This window comes from Schistocerca americana, chromosome 3 (assembly GCF_021461395.2).
Source record: "Schistocerca americana isolate TAMUIC-IGC-003095 chromosome 3, iqSchAmer2.1, whole genome shotgun sequence".
NCBI lineage: Eukaryota > Metazoa > Arthropoda > Insecta > Orthoptera > Acrididae > Schistocerca > Schistocerca americana.
This window is the reverse complement of record NC_060121.1, coordinates 566373854-566392078: the sequence shown is the minus strand read 5'-3', so window position 1 is coordinate 566392078 and position 18225 is coordinate 566373854. Positions and strand designations below refer to the sequence as shown.

Here is an 18225-nt window from a genome sequence, read left to right as displayed (position 1 = left end):
CTTGGATTTCACGGTCGAGCAGCTGCTCATAAGCCGTACATCATGCCGGTAAATGCCAAACGACGCCTAGCTTGGTGTAAGACGCGTAAACATGGGACGATTGAACAGTGGATCAACGTTGTGTAGAGTGACGAATCACGGTACACTATGTGGCGATCAGATGACAGGGTGTGGGTATGGCGAATGTCCGCTGAATGTCATCTGCCAGCGTGTGTAGTGCCTACAGTAAAATTCAGAGGCGGTGGTGTTATGGTGTGATCGCGTTTTTCATGGAGGGGGCTTGCACCCCTTATTGTTTTGCGTGGCACTATCACAGCACAGGCCTACATTGATGTTTTAAGCACCTTCTTGCTTCCCTCTGTTGAAGAGCAATTCGGGGATGGTGATTGCATCTTTCAACACGATCGAGCACCTGTTCATAATTACGACCATAAATATAAAGGTTTATGACCTAATTTTTTTCTACCGAAAGTAGGTGGACTTGGTAACAAAATTCAAAGGACACTGTCTTTTTGTTACTTGTCTTATGTAATACTAATTGTTTTAATCCTTTGAGAGTTAATCTCTTACTAAGAGTTTCCAAGTTGTCGTTTGAGTATGTGTAATGCACAACTGTGTTGTTTACGTTTTCATTTAGGTCTCACTTACTGACCGTTGGATGTATGCAGATATGTTATATTAGGGATCAGTAGAAACCAGTACATCCAATTTCACATTGATCGTACTTCAAATAAATAACTGTGTCGAATATCCACATGAAATGCATGGTGTATCAATGTCTAATGCCCAGATAGTATAGAAATGCATGAAATACACAGCTAATAAACTGTGATAGTTAACAACGGATGAGATGTGGCACTGACAAAAGCAGCGTATCAAATTCTGATTCAGACTAACATCTTGAAGCTGCAGGAATTCAACATAAATGAATAGTCAATTTCCAAAATAAATGGTCATTATGGATCGTCATTTATTTAAATAAACGTATGCAAAGTTTGTTCAGCTGACACGTTTTACACTATAGGGATTGGCAGCTGACCCAGAGTAGAAGCAAACGTAGCGTATTGCGCACAGTCCACAGCTCGTGGCCGTGCGGTAGCGTTCTCGCTTCCCACGCCCGTGTTCCCGGGTTCGATCCCGGCGGGGTCAGGGATTTTTCTCTGCCTCGTGATGACTGGGTGTTGTGTGGTGTCCTTAGGTTAGTTAGGTTTAAGTAGTTCTAAGTTCTAGGGGACTGATGACCGTAGATGTTAAGTCCCATAGTGCTCAGAGCCATTTGAACCATTTTCGTATTGCGCACAAATCTGATGACTGCCGAACAATCATCACTGGAAACTGGGATAGGAGAGTTAAATTTAGTCAGATATGGATTTTAATTGGCACGTAACTAAGTATTGCTACAGCTGGGTGTCCTTATTAATTAATTTCGTGAGACTGCCATGCATACTACAGACTACTAGTTGTTTAAATGTTTATCTAACATTGTCAGCAGAATAGCGATCTCTGATTTTGAAAAATGTAATCTTCTTATTAGAGGAGTTTTATTAGCCCACATCGCAATAAACACACATTAAATTAAAGCAACCATCCGCTATTTCCCCATCCTAAGTCTAATTCAAGATATAGTCATGCAAACTGTCAACAAATGTCCGTATGATCGTGTTCTGCACGCAAGATGGTGATAACCACGCCAATGATGACGTCGGGGCACCTATCAAACAGGTTAGTGTTTGCCTGGTAGCCCCACATCCACAGTCGTTGTGTACGCAGTCACAGACAGCGCAGTATGGGACAGAGAAGACGCCTAGCAGACTCTGTGCGGTGGAGGGCCATAGGAAGAATGGAAGCAGCCAGTCGCGAACTGATATGGTTCGATCTCTCAATGTGAATCGTTCTGTTGCTTTTCTGATGAGGTGGCAGTGTACAGAGACCGAAACTGTATTCCGAAGACTAGGACAGGGCCGACCACGTGTTGCATCAGAAAGAGATGACCGTAATTTGGCTGTAAGGGCACTACGGTGCCGCCTTGATATTGCACGGCAACTGGCATCTGACTTCGCAGCATCCACTGGACTTTTATCGAGGCAAACGATGTACAGAAGTCTTCGGCAGTGTGGTCTTTATTGTAGAGATCTGCTGTATGTGTATCTCTGACATATCCTCACAGAAGGAGCATCTAGAGTAACGTCGTCAACATGCCACATAGACAGTCGAACAGGGGCCAATTTTCTTTTCGCAGATGAGTCCAGATTTGGTCTGGAGAGTGATTCACGGCAGATTCGCGGGTGGGGAGGCGGGGGGGGGGGGGGGGACGTGGAACACGATTTAGGGACCCTAACGTTGTGGAAAGAGATCGATATCGGGGAGGATCTCTAATTATGTGGGCAGGGATTATGTTGACCATTCGAAAACCTCTTCATGAACTTGTACGGGTGAATCAGCAAGGTTTAACTTCTGCCACGTTACCGTGACGAGATCTTGGAACCTCATGTGCGGTTCTGGCGAGGTGCTGTGGATCCAAACTTCGTAGTGATGGACGATAATACTCCACCTCGTAGAGCACAGGTGGCTGATGTTTTCTTGGGAAGAAGTTATTGCAAGCATGGCGTGGCCTCCTCGCTGTCCCAATTCGAATCCCACAGATGACGTCTGGAATGCACCAGGGAGATGGGCTGCATCGCGTCAGCATTCACTTACCACTTTCCAAGATTTGCGAGCATCTCTGCAGGAAGAATGGGCGTTTTGCCTCGACATAAGATCGATGACATCATCCACAGCATACACCGTGGTTCTCAGGTCTGTATTGCTGCCAGAGATGGTCACAATCCATACTTAACACATTAACTAGTTGTCAGAATGTGTGTGCAAATCCGTTAAGTTGAGAAAAACGAAGAACATTTTTGTCTGCCGTTATGCATGTGCAGTAGTTTACGTTTTTTGTTCTTTATATTGTTTATACTTTACTAACACCCGTTTATAGCGTTTTGTGGCAAAATAAACGCAGCCTTGTAAAATTTTCGTTTGTTGCCACCTTCAGATCATTTAAATGTATCACCTATTATGCCACTCAATATAGTGCACTGTTATCTGGTGATAAACACATTTAGGAGCAACTTATTGAAGAAGACGATCAGTGTACCGTCCTATGGATACAGACACAGCAAGCAATATTCTCTGAACCAAAGTTATTTTATCAGAAACTTTTGTGGCTACCACGATTCTGGTTTTATTATACGATGTATGACGAGACACTGGCGCGTCTTCTTGGCTGAATTGCTCCTGAATGTGTTTATGACTAGAAGACAGTGCACTACATTGAGTGGCACATTGGTTGATGTATGTAGATGATCTGAAGACAACAACTTCAGTTGCCGAAACTGGTTGTGTATGTACGTAGTTATTGCGATCTGGGCAAATAAAACTTTTCTAGTAAGAAGATTACATTTTTCAGTTGTTGGAAGTGAAAATCCACAGCTGCAATGTGGAATACTGCTGTGATTTAAACCGATAAGCTACACTGCGCTTTAATATTTAAATTGAAAGCAGCGTCACAGTCGGTCACTTATAAATCACATTCCGAAATGTTGAATGTAATTGTTATTGCATAAACTTACGCTACCAAAGAATTTTGTATTAAAGTACTATTCAAAAAATTCCGTCTGAGAAACTACATCATTGTTTTGTCTTAAACGTAAACTACGAAGGCATGCCTAGATGCCGATACTGCTGTTTCAGGCGTATTCTGAGGCCAAACAATGGTTTCTGTTTACAGACTAGAAAACATGGAACATTATTTGAACAATTTGCCTTTTTTATGTTACACAGCACAATGTTCTGCCCTTGCTTCAGAGACAAAGTAAGCACAAGTTCCACCAGTGCCACGTTTACACAGAGTGGTAGGTTTGCACAGTACAGATGGAGAGATGAATCTTCTTAAATCTCCGTGTCCACGCATTTCTTGACACCATGCCAAATACCATAAAGTTGCTTGCGTAGTGGAGATTTGGGTGTACAAAATTTATACTGAGCGCGATCTGTGACATGCAACTTATTTAGAAGGATTGAACTCGACCGCTAAACCGTAATGTAACAAATATAACATTAATCAAGGATTATGCAGGTAACATGCCCTTGTGGAGAAAGCAGCAAGTGAAGACACAGAGGCATGCAAACTTTTGGTAATTACCTGCCGATCAGCCATCAACATCTGAGAGACGGTGGAGCACAGGACGCTCCTCCCAACAACTGGAGACCGCGTACACACCCAGTAGGCGCTTCAGTACTCGCTGTGCAACGCATCCAGAGGCAAGCGTGTGTCGGCTTCGGTGCAGAAAGAACGCGACTGAGGCGCGGTGTCGCCTGTTGCCGGCCGGCTGCCACCTGCAGGCGCTCCGACAGTATCGAGCGCTCCCGAACAGCTGCGCGCTCCCCCACCCTCACCCCCCTGCCCACGCCTCACTTCTCTACACGCACAGCCCCTTTAAGAACAGGACTGGTTCGACACAAGCCGCCTGTGCATCTCACATAGCATTAGCCATCACCTGCGGCTTCCGCAGGCGGAGGAAGAACCTATTACACAATGGAAGTTGCAAATCAGAAACTATGCCGGTCTATTTCACAATCTTTATCTGCACGTGCAAGTCTTGCACCGCAACTAGCAGTTATACTGTTTTGTGGCCTTGCTCGTTTGCAATCAGTTTCACGATTTTCGTAGTAATGTCCTCTTTCGGAACTGCAGTAAGTCTGTTCTGTACAAATCCACAGCTATTACAATACTTTTATAAAACTGGTTGTTATCTAGCACAGCTGCTCTTCAAAAATTCTTTATTTCTACATGAGACAGCTAAGAGAGGCGTTCCAAGCTATACACAGAACGTGTAAATACAGTGTGAACCCGTATTCCGACAAAATCTTTGTATGTTGTTCAGGGATATTTTCTGAGTAATTTGTTCCGAGGTTAAAATGGCTCTAGGCAGTATGGGACTTAACTGCTGAGGTCATCAGTCCCCTAGAACTTAGAACTACTTAAACCGAACTAACCTAAGGACATCACACACATCCATGCCCGAGGCAAGATTCGAACCTGCAACCGTAGCGGTCGCGCGGTTCCAGACTTTAGCGCCTAGAACCGCTCGGCCACTCCGGCTGGCTGTTCCATGGGACTCATAGTCCCCGATGGTTCATTGTTGAGTAAACCTGTAACTACGAATTATTTAGTTCGTTACGCCAGTTATCTTTGTTTCTGTGGAGCAGCAGCGAAAAAGCTTACAGTATGCACTCGTCAAAACGTAGAACACCAAACTCTGAGTAATGCAACATCCGTCAGATGGAAAAATATTGTGACATGGTTGCCGTCGTATTGGGAACAATGAGCTTACTGTTGTCGCGCCTCTCTTCTAATGCATTCAGTTGATCCACACAGCCCATATACCTGTCCATCGACAAACTTATTCATAAAGTTGTGAGTCATTGTTAACATTGCCCGCATCTCGTGGTCGTGCGGTAGCGTTCTCGCTTCCCACGCCCGGGTTCCCGGGTTCGATTCCCGGCGGGGTCAGGGATTTTCTCTGCCTCGTGATGGCTGGGTGTTGTGTGCTGTCCTTAGGTTAGTTAGGTTTAAGTAGTTCTAAGTTCTAGGGGACTGATGACCATAGATGTTAAGTCCCATAGTGCTCAGAGCCATTGTTAACATTCGACCAATACTTCTGCACAACCAAACCCAAACCAGAACCAGAACCACGTAGTACTGAATGGAAAGTGGGCATTAATGTCAGCTAGTACCGCGGGAGAATGGATCAAGTCTGTTTCCGAAAAGACACACAGCGCATATCACCGACACTTCCATAGCTCTGAAGATTTTTCAGTGGAATACAGTACAGAGATAAACAGGTGTAAGAAATCAAACGAAATGTAATTACTCTGTAACGAGCCACCGGGGACAAAATGTCCCTTAGCCGGCCGCGGTGGTCTAGCGGTTCTAGGCGCGCAGTCCGGAACCGCGGGACTGCTACGATCGCAGGTTCGAATCCTGCCTCGGGCATGGATGTGTGTGATGTCCTTAGGTTAGTTATGTTTAAGTAGTTCTAAGTTCTAGGGGACTGATGACCAAAGTAGTTAAGTCCCATAGTGCTCAGAGCCATTTTGTTATAAAAATGTCCCTTATACCAAAATAACGAAACAAATGTCCCTGAACAACCTCTGAAATGTTGTCGGTGGCGTCCGGGTTCACATTGGATTTATCTTCAGATAACAGTCAAAGATGATGAACTTGGTCAACGGGCGCTCCATTTTGTGTTTACAAAATGATCGACTGAAATATCTCCAAATGCTTTGTTATGTGCAAGCATCTGTGCGGAATGGATGGACGTAACATCAGTCATACTGGTACGACATGGCTTGCCTTATACCCATTGGGATATCTTCCAATAACGGCGACAGTATGTACGTTGCTGACTGTAGATATATGCTGCTTTTTCGAGTCCCCATCAATAAAATAGGGACCAATGAAGCGATTCTTGAAAAGTCCCTACTACACGTTGCCAGACAAAAGTGATTGTTTGGACACTTCTCACCAGCGTGGATTTTCAACTGACGAGTTGTGCATATTGCTAAGATAGATTTGCTCATAGTTTGTAAACGTTGCTTCACCCGTGAACAAAATCTTGTATAGAAATGCCGCATCACTTTGCAGTTTTCGTAGACAATTCTGAGAACTGAAACTGATTTTGAAAGTCACTTCCATGTAGCTGTAGATGGAGCGAACTGTGGAGAGGATGAAATGCGTTGGAATGTAGTATTCGCCAAACGCTAATGTAGTTGATCCCAGTCGCATACAAACAAAAGCTGTCAACTTTTTCGAGTGTCGTATATATCGTAAACGCTTTGTTAGCTTTATGAGAAAACTGTCTTATCGCTACAACAGAATGCAGACAGACTGGATTCAAGCGAACAGCAAAACTCATGAGGTTGAATGTTTGGTTAAGTTTATGGGACCTCTTTCCTGACTACGGGCTGTTTATGTCGTTCTCCTCAACCAGGCACTCAACTGTGAATTGCAGAGTAATCATGTAGATGTAGATTGGATCAAGTAATACACACGATATGTCGTTTAAGTCCTTCTCGTCAGCTATTTCCAATTCCGCAATAAAAAACAAATTCAGTATTTTTTTTTAAAAAAAAGGTCTGTCATTTTTCGACCGCTATAAATATTAAAAATTAATTGCGTTCAACTGAAAATTCGTTGCACTTTCCGCTGTTACTTGGCGAAACCGCACCTCACTATACACCGTCCGCCCAAAAAGGTTCGAGACTTATTTTATTCCTGGCTTATAAGTGACATCAGAGCAGTAACTACGGTGGCAGCTTGAACTTAATAACTGTTAACAACAGATGTGCATTCGACCAGTCATTTGTGAGTAGGTAGTGAACGTGGGGACTTAATGTGTCAACATGCTGTGTCACAAAAAACAATACCTATAAATGAAGAGTACATGACATTCTACAGAATGTTTTGAAGAAGCGAAAAATGTGTGCAATGTTTGTTCTGCACACCTTGACTTCCGAACAAAAACAACGACGCGTGGCCACATGCCCTGATTTGACTGAAACGCAAAATGCGGACAATTGTGTTATAAATACTACAAAAATTGCAGCAATTCATATGGGGGGGGCAAAAACTTTGACGACATAACCGATATTCAGGCCAATGTAAAGCGCGAATTGTGCATCATCCCAAAGAAGGGTTATTCTGACAGTTTCATATGCTTGTATGAACTTTGTATGCTTTGCGCTCAATTGGGAGAACACTATGTAGAACACCTAAAGCATGAATACCACTATCTTAACTTTTTTCTGTTTTTTATTAATCCAGACTAGAAACTTTTTGGACGCATTCCGGGTTTATTAGGGATGGCCCCTCTTTGCTGCTTTACCCTGTTCAGTAGCTATCACATTCATGTTGTACCTGCGGTACAACAGGTGGCATGGTCGTAGGTGTGGTAGAGGCATTACATACAGTACCGTACAGTACAAACTGCATTGGGGGTAGGAAGATACACGTTGTGAGTTCTGAAAATATGTCACTATACAGGGTGTCCTACGTGGAATTGTCAGTATTCAGGGATATGACAGGACGACCATTTGGAGCAAAAAGTCTAGTAAACATGAACTCTATACTGCATATCTAAAGAGCCCCGAGCACTTGTTCAGTAGATGTGTTTCACAGTAGCAAAGATGAAGACGGGCTCATAGGTCTTTAAGTACGCAGCTTAGAGTTCATGTTTACTAGACTTTTTGCTTCGAAAGGTCGCTCCTGTCATATCCCTGAATATTGATCATTCCTCCTGGGACACATGTATTACGCAGTAATTATAACGCTATCACCAGTTTGTTATTTGTTCCACAGTATTACTTTTATTCTGTCAACCGGTTTTCGGCTTACAAGGCCATCTTCAGAAATTGTCTCAAGATGGCCTTGTAAGCCGAAAACCGGTTAACACAATAAAAGTAATACTGTGGAACAAAAGCAAACTGGTGCTTTTCATTTATTATAATGTTGTTCTACCAAGAACAGACGGAAGATTCTGTTAACACGGTTATCACCTGTAGTGTATTTGAAGCCTGTTTGCAAAACAATCTACAACGGTATCTAATTGTTAAAATGATAACGAACAGACAGTGCTAGACTATGTGATAAGTAATTGCAGCAGATCAGAGTTGAGCAGTGTCGGTTACGGAAAAAAAAGAAACGTTATGCGGGGAATTGTTGTCGGTAAGTGATGAGTATTGATTCCATTTCGCTGTGTGCTTTAGGTCGCTGTGCTAGTAGGTATTTATACCACGTAACACAATGTAGCAATAGCAGTACACAGAAAACTGAGAAGACTAATACGATCGTGCAAAGAGAACTCAATACCGCACGTTAGTCGGGAAAGTATGGTATCCCTCACGAAACTGCACAGCTGTTTTTGTCACATCATACATAGCGCGGGTAGCTATGAACACACCATACTGCGTGCATCCATGTACAACTGTCATCAGCTCTATTAATAACATGAAGGCTATGGTTATAACTGGGTCAAAATAAAACACGCAGAATCTTAAAACTTTGTCCACTAACTGTTACTTATGTCGAGGTTGGAAATTCACAATTTATACAAGCATAATAATTTAGTATAGATAGTTTTGACAAACCTCGGAGCCAAATTTTTCTCATTTCTTCAAACTAATAAGGGAAAATTAACAGGACAGAACATACGCGTTAGTGCCAGTTGATCACTTACAGCACACAATGAGTTTGTATTTAATTTCAGTAATCGTTGGCAGGACGGCATACGATAACCTACACTGCAAATGAAGGTTCTTGCTGTGGGGCGGGGGAACACATATATCTTGTTGCGTAGTCTTTCTTCCTTTCTCTAACTGAACACAGAGGAACAAATTTAAGCAAATGGGAAAGATCCGCTCACTATTACCTGAGCACTTGTTGCATGCAGAATGAATTTTCACTCTGCAGCACTGTGACCTGATTTGAAACTTTCCTGGCAGATTAAAACTGTGTGCCTGTCCGGGACACGAACTTGCGACCTTTGTCTTTCGTGGGCAAGTGCTCTACTGACTTAGCTATCCATGCACGACTCATGATCCGCTCTCACAGCTGACACTGGCGGAAGTAGAGCTTTGAGGGTAGGTCGTAAGTCGTGCTTGAATGGCTCTGTCGGTAGAGCACTTGGCCGCGAAAGGGATAAGACCCAAGTTCGTGTCCCGCACAGGCACACAGTTTTAATCTGCACACAGTTTCCCCTGTTGCGTTTCTTTGCAAGGTGCACTTCCTGTACCCCCGACGAAAAACGAGCGCACCGTTATCTTGTGTCAACTTCCCATCATTTGCATTCGTTAGTGGACACACTGCTGTCCTCAACATTCTCGTTCGTATTTTACCTGGCCTATATCAGAGACCTCTAGCTTATTTAGTCCACTCTTTTACACAATGCGTTCCTTCTATGGCCTTGCTTGTTTTCCCAAGGATGTGACGCTACTCGATTGTTCGCTGAAGTAATTCACCGCTAAGGAACGCAAGAGGTGATTCACGAGATAACGAAAAAACAAAACCGCTTTATAGCATCACGCACACACAGGAGCACAACACGACTCCAGCTTCGGAAAGGAAACAAGTTTTCCTACTTGTTTACACCTCTCTCTCTCTCTCTCGTCGGTTTATAATGGCGCGTGGGTACCAATTCATTTTCAGGGTTGTGCCAAGGCCTTTAAACACTTTCTGTGAGCCCCAGGCGTCGCATTTTAACCCAATGCAGTAACTTTTTGCATTTGTGACAAACCATGTTCGCATTACATATAATGGAACTTCGGTCAAATTGCATGTAAGGACGAGAGATGTTACCACATTTCTCCGAGAGATAACATCCGATTTTTGTTTCATTGAACAGAAATAGTGACTTCTTATTCAGAATAAGAATTTGTTTAAACTGCTGTTTGATATAATTGGAAACGTCCTTGATTTAGTGCAGTTTTGACGGAGACTGCCTAAACACCGCAGAATGGCATGTGTGTGTATTTTTTTCAAATATGTATATTTGCTACGGCTTTCAATTGTTTCTCTTCGTGAAGTGTGTGGTGCGATGAAGCCACTGTTGAATGGCTTCTCAGGAATACACCAGAACTGCAGACACTTATTGTCTACTCAAACGCCTGTCGGCCTTAGCAACACAATAAAACGAAGCTTTCAAGGAGCCACGTTCTGTGGTGATTCCACATCTTCACCTCTTGCATTTTACCGTTACGCATGCTATCGTTTGTGAGAATTGCTTGCGACACATATTAATTTTATATTGTAAATAATGTACATGAGAACACGTAAAATATCAGGAGAAACAAGATGTCGAACAACTATGTCTCCGATATGTACGATGAGTATCTCAAGCGAATGTGGATGCTAAAGAAGTGTCGTACCTGCCGTAGGCAAGTTCCGAGACTGCTGATATTAATAAGTATCCATTCAATGTTATTAATATCGATACCAAGTATTCGATAATTTCGAAGTAACTAAATATTAGAGTACCACTGTCGGACGTATTGAATCATGTTGAAGAAAATAATAACCTTTCACTGTCAGTTTAATGAAAATTAGTATGCAGTATGTATGTGTTAACATGGCTAAAAGAGTCGATCGGATGAGAGGACACATTTTGAGGCATCAAGAAATCGTAGAAAGGTTAAAAATAGTAATGGGAGATCAAAGCATGAATACAGTAAGAGGTTCAAATAGATATAGGCTGTGGTAGTTACGCAGAGAGGAAGAGGTTTGCACAGGATGACGAGTGGAGAACTGCATCAAAACAGTCTTCCGACTGAAGACAGTAACAACAGCTACAAAACGTACATGAAATGCGGGAAACGTAGCGCACCAATAAAAATTAAATAACATGCGCAGTCTACAATGAACTGATGAGACTTGAGGAATATTAATAGTAATGTTAAATCTGTATCCACTAACTTGAAAAACTGGTTCGCGTGTTAATTTTGTGCTCTAGCTGGTTCAAGCAAACATAGTATAATTCCTGTATATCGCCTTTTATTCAAAAATCCAGTCCTTTTTTCTTTCAAATAAGCTCACTGTAAATAAGTGCTATTGCCTTAAGAAAAAGTTTACAATGATACACTGCAGTAATTGCACGTATGGGTGGTATAAAATTTATGTTGTGCCGGTATTTTGTTTCCATTTTGAATGTTTATGCATCGATCCTAAAGTTTATAATTGATTTTATATTCTAGTCGCTTGAACAAAACACAGCCTCATTTTCACAATTAGCCTTGTGTTCTAGAAAAGCTTAAAAGTGCATACGCCACCAATAGTTTCCCATAACGTCGGTATCCACACTTTTGTTTCTGTATTATCTAAGTATATCTATAGAGACAGAAGTATTATCTCAATGGTGAAGATACCAAATGTTTCCAATCTGGTATTGGACGTCCCTAACCTATTGATCCTCTTCACACGGGGTCTCCAATAATCACAGGGAAATATGACTTCCGCCGTTATGTAAACGAGTGGCAGCGCCTCTCAAGTCTAATATTTCCCCGAAGTAATGACTACTGAACCCTCAGCACACAGATATCATCATCCCATCAATTCAATGGCGCCTCAGATCATGAAATGTGGTGTTGGTAGGCTAAGCCACTCAACAATGCCAACTGCCACATTGTGGTAAGCGTGTAACACCTACGTGATTATCATCTGGCCCAAGTTAACCTCATTTTATCACTCAGCACGCTAGCGACGGCGTTAACATTCCTACTGTAGTTTTGTGACTTTTGGATAACGGAAACAGACGAAATGGCATGCTTATTCTCACCAGTACGGTCTAAGGCAGACTGCACCCAACCGTTGACGGCAACTGGTGCACATCAGTTTTAGTCTTGTGTCTAGTGTCGAACCAACCAATATGATACGAACATGTTACTTATTTCGTGATGTGATTTACATTTTGCAGTTCAGAATAACTGGATGCTGCACAAGAGTCTTTTCTATCCACAGATTCCAAATGTGTATCCCTATTCCCGCATCATGTCTCGTCAAAGACCAAATTCCACTGTTTGATAAATTCATTTCCCGAAAATCGCTCTTTACGCGAGTTTCAATCAACGGCTGGTATTGTACCCTTTCCAGGTGATGAAGTACTTCGAGAGTTATTTTCAAGTTTCCCTTTGTTGAACGGTTATCATCATCTGGTCGCAAAGAAAAACTGAATTAATGTTGCTGACTTGAAATTGAGATAATGAGCATGATATCAAATAGGAGGTAATAAAATGTAATTATGTCATTTAAATAAGGCCCAGAAATGCTGGACGCCTTGTGATGGAAATGTAGTAACTGATGATAAACTGTTTTGCAACAAATTCATTAATTATGACATATTAAGAACATAAAATGCTGGGAAAAGGATACCAAATAATTCTATCTCTTTCCCAAATACGGATTTCTTTCTGTGTGTGTCATACTCGGATGTCATAAGTAGAGGTTACTCTGAGCAATCATAATGTGTTACAAGGTTTAGTAAGAACCGATTTTAAGCAAAAGAACCATTAAAGAAATTGTAGGTATTTTCATGCTCAAAGTTGGCATCTTCGTTGCTTGAACGCCTGGGTTAAGGTCGTATATGGCTTGGAGGAGCCGAGTGTCTACATGAGGCCACGTCACAAGGGACTGGCGGTAAGTCAAACAGCGGCGTCTATTTTAAGCTGACCCACTTGGTGTGAACTCGCAGTGGCTGTACGACCCGTTGAAAGCGCAAGGCTGCACATACATTTCAGGTCCAGGCGACACGACTTCCTGGATCACAGTCGACCTACTTCTTCCCGCAGTGTGCGTAACGTCTGGTCAAAAATGCTTCACGGAACTGGAGATTCTGAACGCCTGCCCCTGTGAAGCATCGTACGGACACCTCATTGCGGCTAGCGGCTACCCTCTGTCACTGAAACATTATAGAACCATATGCCGTTAGCATTTGAAAGTAAGAGGGCTCGGCTGCTCCCACCAGCAACACACGAGCGGGAGCCTGGCAAGTTCGGTTACGACTGTGATACCACTTGCACCATGCAAAGCATTGTCTCTGGCACGAAACTTTTCGCACGCGAAAAAGACACCTACGTGACGAAAGGAAAACAAACAACTGAGTTTGATTAAAATTAAGAATAAGTTTCACGTATGTTCAAAGACTAGAGATACCTATGCATATGTGAATTTGATAATTTTTCCGTAATTTTTCTGTAAGATTTAGGCTTGAAACTGCTAACTTGTCACGAGTTAATTATTGCGAAAACTGCAAAAAAATATTAACAAAAAAAAGAACCATCACCCGAAGCTTATACATAGCAAACGTAAAACACATTTTACTTTTCATAAATTATGGTTTTATCAGGGTTATGAGATTTAGTTGCTGTTAGAGTTCGTAACTGAATTACATATTCTGACAAATGCTTCCGAAATGTTGTATTTCTCTGAAATGCGTTGGCTTGGGAGTTACGCTAAAGCAATGTACTACGCACCGATGTGAACAAATTATTTTTGTTTTATCGTAGTTATCCATTTATTTTGTTTTTGATATCATAATCATCAGTGATACGTCAGAATTGGGATGATGGCAGGTTATATTTGGTTTGTGTGTGTATGGGGGGAGGGGGAAGAGATCTACGAAAGCCCCCCCCCCCTTCCCCTCCTTTGCGCCGGCTCATCACTCATCACGGATTAGTGTGTATTAATTTGGTATGTTCTGTTATAACGCACTACCGGCTTTTATGCTCTTGACTACTTCGGACCCTGTACGTGAGGGGACGCGCCCAGAGTGTCGCGTGGCTGCGCGACAATCATCCGTTAGTGATATGCGAGTAATATACAAAAACAATGAGAAATAGTTAAGTTGTAAACTTCTGGACTTAGAATTTCTCAGATATCGTTTATAACGTAAAGCACCGATCACTTGACCTGTGAAGGGGAGACGGAAAAAAAAAAAAAAAAAACCGGAGCATCACAGCCAGCCTTTGCGACGGCTAGGCGGCAACAACAGTTCACAATACTATTTTGTTATGAGAATGGTATTATATAGAAATATGCGCATGGAGAATTGAAAAATCAAAACAGAAGACCAATTAGGGATTGACTTTGTCCGCTTATGTTCCAAATTCCAAACAAGAAAAATCTAACTATCTAAAATGGACACCCCCCCTCCCACACACACACACTCAAAGGACTAAGCCTCGACGTGGCGCAGTGCTTAGTACTCAATGATCCAGACGACCACCGCGGGGCAGTCTATTTCTGATAGCTGGTCGCTTGGTAAGAGGAGAGAGGAAGCCAGTTAGTCAGCAACGTGGCAGTTGAGATGAAGAAGAGGCGAATGAAGATCTTAACCTCAACGGCAAAGAAGGCGGAGAGGAAGGACCTCAGTACTATGTGTCTAACGGAAGAGGCAACCCACCAAGCAGAACAAAAATCCACGTCGCATTTGACTTGCAACAATCAGCTACGTGGTCAGCGTCTTTCTACGTGTTGATGGCGGCTGCAAAAATCAGTAACGTCTGTTGCCAAAGTAATCGGCTATGAAAGGCCTCCGTTCCCATATTCGGCTGCCTGTTATGACCCAGACCGATCTGGCGATTCGATCACAGATGCAACATCCCACGAAGAGGCTAACACCACTTCCTAATTTACTTTCAACAAAGACGTGATGGTAAACACTGAACAGAAAATTACTCCAGCACGTAAACGATCCTTCTTCGCTGGAAACAGTGATGCAAGTAGGCCGTCGGGTTCTGGAGTGCCTCGAACATCATGCACGGAAGGGTCGGAGCTTACTAGAACTTGTAGCATACGGCCTAAGAAGAAACATCTGCTAGACATGTTGAACATCAACAATTTACTAAAGACTGGGGAACTTAAACAATTGACGGATGTATTAAACAGACGCAACAAACTCATGGCAGCACTTCAGGAAATCAGATACGGTGATGAAAAAGCATTTTAATCTGAGGGCTAGAAGATTTATAAAGGAAAGCCGGCCATAAAGAATAAACAGGAAGTCACTGTGCTTGGAAAGCTTTCATGGTCAAACGGAATCTAACAGAATTCAGAGCGAATATCACTTCTTTCGTTTAGATCAGCAAACAAGGGCTATATACCATCATAAATTCACATGCAACTACAAACAATGACAACAGAAAGAAATATAGAAAAAATAGAGCAATTTTGGGAGGAACTAGAAAATGAGACATCGAAAATACCAAAGCACCACGCAAAACTACTCGTAGGAGACTTCAACGCACAGATAAGCAGAGAAGAGAAATGCAAGGCAATAGAAGGAAATTTTCCTGCACGCAAACGCATCAGTAAGAATGGAGAAAGGCTCATCACCTTCTTCTGCTCATTAAAACCAATGTCAGCCTTTTTCAGGAAACTACCAAGGAGAAAGAAGACCTGATCTTCTAATACACATATAGGCTCATACATGGTGATAATTATTGAACTATATGAAGAAACGTAAATTAGTTACAAACTACGGCGTAGTAAATAAGTTACAAACTACGGCATACACACACTTTATTGAACATGTAAACTTCACTACAGGTATTCGGATTTACTTTAAGACATGTTCGATATGCCTACCATTCCTGGCGATGATGTGGCGCAGACGAATAGCGAAATTCTGCATGCCCTGCAGGAAGTGTCGGAACATTGATGCTGTCGATGAAATACTGAACGGCTGTTTATTGCTCTGCACCTTTGTCTTTAATATGGCCCCACAAAATGGAATCGCATGTGTTCAGATCCGGAGAATATGGTGGCCAATCGAGGCCCATGCCAGCGGCCCAGAGCCAGAATGCGGTCCCCGAAGTGGTCCTCCAGGACATAAAACCCTCTCCTGCTTCGATGGGATCGAGCTCCGTCTTGCATAAACCACATCTTGCCGAAATCAGGGTGACTTTGGACAATGGGAAAAAAATCATCTTCCAAAACCTTCACGTACGCTTCGGTAGTCACCGTGCCATCAAGGAATTTTCCACTGATTACTCCTTGACTGAACATTGCACACCACACATTCACCCGTTGAGGGTGAAGAGGCTTCTCCGTAGCGAAATTCAGATTCTCAGTTCCCCAAATGCGCCAGTTTTGCTTATTGACGAACCAATCCAAGTAAAATTGGGCTTTGTCACTAAACCACATCATATTCATATCAAAGTCCTGTTCGGGAATTCTGTGGACAATAGCGTTGGCGAAACACAAACGCTGTTCCTTGAACCTGTGCCTTGATGTCTGTTGGGTTTGAATTTTGTATGGAAAGAGATGCAGGTCTTCAGCAACATTTCTCACAGTGTCTCCCGGTTGATTCCCACCTCTTGTACGGCTCGTCTAATCGATTTAGTGGGGCTGGTTTGGAACATATCGCATGTCTTCTCGATATTTACAGATGTTTTTATCCTTTTTGGATGACCGACATTGCCAACACAGACATCACGAGCACTACCCGTTCTCTCAGACTTAAGAACCAAGTACGATTGTTAGCACACTTGGACCGGTAGTCATCAGCTTCAACTTGGTCGAAAACTTCTTTTGAGCCGCAGTAGGCTTCCAGGAGCGCTATACGCTCAGGCACGCTGTACCGTGACATTTTCACGTTCAAATCTTAGCAATACAGACAATTGTAATACTTTTACGCTAATAGTACACACTGTACTTCTGATTGGTTAACACTGATGTCATACACAGGACGGTGAGTGGGACTAGTGCTATTTAAGACCACTCCCTGTCTATCCGTTTAGCAGTCAGTTCAGTGTCGTAGATCGCCGCAGTCTGCTCCATGGAAGTCCACCTGCCGTTCTGGGTATATCTAATTTGTAATCTTATTTCAGTGTATATCCGTTACTGTAAGGATCCCTCTATCTGTACGTGTGTTATTTCAGAGTCTGAAGATGATCCTTAAGGATTGAAACCGGTCACTCCGATTAAAAGAAATTTGAGATCAAGATTGTTTTTTAATTATCATCCTATGGATTAGATACTGTACAAATTGAAACTTCCTGGCAGATTAAAACTGTGTGCGCCGGACCGAGTCTCAAACTCGGGACCTTTGCCTTTCGCGGGCAAGTGCTCTATCAACTGAGCTACGCAAGCACGACTCGCGACCCGTCCTCACAGCTTTACTTCTGCCAGTACCCCGTCTCCTACCTTCCAAACTGTGAGGACGGGGCGTGAGTCGTGCTTGGGTAGCTCAGTTGGTAGAGCACTTGCCCGCGAAAGGTAAAGGTCCCGAGATCGAGTTTCGGTCCGGCACACAGTTTTAATCTGCCAGGAAGGTTCATATCAGCGCACACTCCGCTGCAGAGTGAAAATCTCATTCATACTGTACAAATTATTTGAAATACATACGGAAAACATTCACGATAGAAAAGATAATTCGAAACAATTTATTACAACGTGCACTGCCTTGTAACAAGGAACCTCGTGTATAGCACGCGCTTGCGCGCGTACACACACACACACACACACACACACACACACACACACACACACACGTATATATAAGCGTGCAATGTATTTACAATATATACAGGGTGTTACAAAAAGGTACGGCCAAACTTTCAGGAAACATTCCTCACACACAAAGAAAGAAAATGTGTTAAATGGACATGTGTCCGGAAACGCTTACTTTCCAT

The 18225-nt window shown here is 42.7% G+C and overlaps 1 protein-coding gene across 4 annotated transcripts in view; it reads right to left on the bottom strand.

Annotated features, from left to right (window-relative positions):
• LOC124605694 (tripartite motif-containing protein 2-like) overlaps positions 1 to 18225 on the bottom strand; it is a 423009-nt gene that overhangs the window by 126252 nt on the left and 278532 nt on the right. The window contains exon 1 of one of the 4 annotated variants that reach the window (XM_047137556.1): positions 4187 to 4318. The exons of the other annotated variants lie outside the window; for them this stretch is intronic. The gene's annotated coding sequence lies outside the window, so the exon portion shown is untranslated. Of the gene's footprint in view, positions 1 to 4186; positions 4319 to 18225 lie in introns of those variants that run through there. 4 annotated transcript variants of the gene reach the window in all.